The sequence below is a fragment of the Marmota flaviventris genome, chromosome 11, assembly GCF_047511675.1.
Source record: "Marmota flaviventris isolate mMarFla1 chromosome 11, mMarFla1.hap1, whole genome shotgun sequence".
NCBI classification, from domain to species: Eukaryota; Metazoa; Chordata; class Mammalia; order Rodentia; family Sciuridae; genus Marmota; species Marmota flaviventris.
Window position 1 is genome coordinate 78,126,194 of NC_092508.1, and position 3,635 is coordinate 78,129,828.

At 38.1% G+C, this 3,635-nt stretch overlaps 1 pseudogene; it reads left to right on the top strand.

Annotated features, from left to right (window-relative positions):
- The first annotated feature begins 1,909 nt into the window (after positions 1-1,909).
- LOC114094745 (large ribosomal subunit protein eL29 pseudogene) lies at positions 1,910-2,381 on the top strand (annotated as a pseudogene).
- Positions 2,382-3,635: the final 1,254 nt, after the last annotated feature.

Consider the following 3,635-nt stretch of genomic DNA (forward strand, 5'->3'; position numbering starts at 1 on the left):
AAGCACTCCATCTTTCTTACTGCAGATTATGATTCAATAGGTTAGGGTGGAGGCTGAGACTGCGTTTCTAACAAACTTGTCTGATCATAAAGCTGACCTTAAACTACCCTTAGAGCAGCATGTCCTTAAGGTACCTAACCCATATGTAGATAATAGCGGTTATATTTTCTATACAGTTCACCTATGTGAGTAAAAGATAAGAAAAATGTTTGGAAAGTAAAGAACTATGGAGATTTGTATCAGTTAAAATATTAGTGTTTCATTTTTAAAACAAACCAAATATGAAAATCCAGCCTTGAAAAATAGATAAAATGTGAACTACTTTACTTTCCTTGATAATTGTTTGATATAGAAGAGATACTATGATGATTTTCAATTCTTGATATGCCCTAATGATTTTAAAGTGGTTAACTAAACATTAAAAATTACATTTAAAGCATGATTTCTTACAAGAACTATTATCACGGAAAGCTTTGTATGCCAGTAATTTACTATAAACGTGATATTTGCAGTCAGATTCTACTTAATACCTAGATAATCATTCAATTTCTTTCTATCTGATTCAAAGTCTTCAGTGAACTCAATTCAAAGAACAAATTTCACCATTTTTTCCCTGAGTGAATTGAGTGGCAGCTGTAGCCCTTTGTTTAAGTAGAGAGCACACACTTATGATTGGAGAAAATTCACACAATAAAGTAACACACTAGAAATAATAAAGTCTACTGTTTTAGAAAAGTAAATGTTTTAGTAAATGTTTTGCAAATGTACAGAGGCAATATTTTCTTGCTAGCTTGAAATTTTCTTATATAAGTTAGAACTTATTTAGATATATTCAAAATAGTTCTAAATTGGTGGACAATAACAAGCCAGAATCTATAGGTTGATTAAGAGTCTAGGAGAGAAAGAGAGAGAGAGAGAGAGACAGGGGGAGAGAATGCTCGCGAAAGAGAGAGCGCCAGCGCACTAATGTAAGGATTTTTGCCAATCACGTAGTTCTTACAAGTTTACACTGAGCCAATGAATCTAAGGATGAAAGCAGTACATGTATCATCTAGGCTGTTAAGCAGAGAAACTGGAAAGAAACCACAAATGTTCTGGATATTGAGAACTAGGAGTTGGCATGAAGTATCTGTTCAGCTGTATCTAAAATTACACCATCAGTTTTAGTGATTTTGTAATTTGGCTGCTGGACAGAAAAATAGAAAATTAAGTTTAAAACCAGTTAATATTAAATTATTATAGGCTGAAAAAGTGATTTCCACATGTCGCCCTTTAAAGAAGAAAAATATACACATCCTAGTTATCCTAGTTGATCTGAATAGCAATGGCCTGGCACTTTCACCCTACTTCATTTCTGTAATTGATCAGTTGGAAACATTTTGTTAAACACGGTCTTTTCTCTATCTGATGTTAATAGCTTCTTGTTTATATGACCGAATATGATATTGACTATAAAGACTATGTGAGATTTTAGTTTTATACTTTTATGTTTACAGTAACAGCAAGGATTAGCAGATGCCCTATATACTTTCTTGATTTACTGGGTAGTAAAACCAGGAACAAAGAAATAAAAGAAGTCAGAGATTTGATGACAGTATAGGGGCTTTTATTAAATCCAGTTTGGGAAGACAGTTAACTGCTTCCAAAAGTATTTTTAAAAGTCCTTGTCAAAAACTGTATATTTGAACCATATTGACTAGATATTGAGAACAGTTTGATATGCAACAGATGTTCATAGCACCACTATTCGTGATAGCCAAGGGTAGAAACAGCCCAAATATTTATCAATAGATGAATAAACTAGTTGTAGTATATACATACAATGGAATAATATTCAGTCAAGAAAAAAGAATAAATTCTTCTTCTTGTTGTTTCAACTGCTCTGGGAGCAGAGGCTTACAATGCCAACATGGCCAAGTCCAAGAACCATACAACAACAACTAATCCTGAACATAGCACAGAAATAGCATCAAGAAACCCCAATCACAATGTTATGAATCTCTTAAAGAGGTAGACCCCAAGTTCCTGAGAAATATGTGTTTTGCCAAGGAGCATAACAAGGGCCTGAAAAAGATGCAAGCATATAACACCAAGGCCATGAGTGCACGTGCCAGGCTATGAAGGCCCTGCTAAAGCCTAAGGAGGCTAAGCGCGAGTTTGATCGCCTTGCCTTGCTTACCCATCCCAAGCTCAGGAAGCATGCTCATGCCCACATGGCCAGGGATCTCAGGCTCTGCTGGCCAAAGGCCAAAACCCAAGCCCAAGCCAAGACCCAGGCTGCAACTCCAGCTCCACTATAAGCTCTAGCTCCAGCTCCAGCTCCTGCTCCAAAAAGTGCCCAGGCCCCCAAGGGTTCCAAGGTCCCTATGAAGACTCCATAGTAAAAGCCTCTGCGAAGGTGAGGACAGAAGGATTGGTGTGACCCCTGAGCCCCTGTCTACAGGGAGGGGTGTTCTCCTGTGCTTTTGTACAAATAAAATCCAGAAGCCGGAAAAAAATAAAACAAAATAGCTAGGCATGATGGTGCATGTCTGTAATTCCAGCGACTCAGGAGGCTCAGGTAGGAGGATCACAAATTCAAGGCCAGCTTGGGCAATTTAGCTAGATTATATCTCAAAATAAAATTAAAAGGGCTGGGAGGTGACTCAGTTGTAGAACACCCCTGGGTTCAATCCCCAGTGTTTAAAAAAATAAAATAAAAAAATACTGATACATGATACAATGTGGATGAACCTCAGATACACTATGCTAACTAAAAGAAGAGAGACAAAAGGGTCACATGCTCTATGACTTCATGTACATGAAATATTCAGAATAAGTGATCTGCAGAGACGGCAAGCATGCTGATGGTTAACAGGGACAGGGGAAACAGAATGGAGACTGACAGGAATGGGGTTTCCTTCTGGAGTGTGAAATGTTTTGAACTAGAGGTGGTGATGGTGCAACATTGTGTATGTACTAAAGGCACCGAATCATTCTTTTTAAAATGGATAGTTTTATATTATGTGAATTTTGCTCCAATAAAAATAACATTTTGACAATGAACAAATGTACATGTCATTAATTAATGCCTAGTTAGCAGTCTGCCTGCATGATAGTAGGCTTTCAATAAACATGTGTTGAGCAATGAATGAATAAGACCAGAGTCCCCTTGTTACAGTTTCTTTTAGATTTTTGGATCCCCCCACCCCTTCTAGAAACAGTGGAACCAGAAGCAGTAGTAAAATCCTACCATCGAGAAGGGGGAGAATATTAGATAACAAATAGTCTAACCTCCTTGTTTTATAGCTGAGAAAGCTGAGATCCACAGCTGTGACTGGTCTTAACGAATTAGATAACACAGCTAGTTAGTCTCATCAGCAGAATGAAATAGAGGCCCAGATTTCCAGCACTCTTTTTGTTACTCCTCCCTTCTTCAGGCGTGACCCCAGGTCTCTTGGAAGGGTGGAGCTGGTGGAGGAGGAAAGAGTTGGCCAGACAACAGCTGTAATGAAGTTAGTTTACTCTTGTGGATCAGGACTCAGGCCATATTTGGGTGTGGAGGGAACACAGCTGTACTAAGGGGAGGAAAAGCAAAGTGGGTGGTAAATAAATTATCAAAAGTCTAAAATGCAAATGTCCCAGGGCTGGATGCA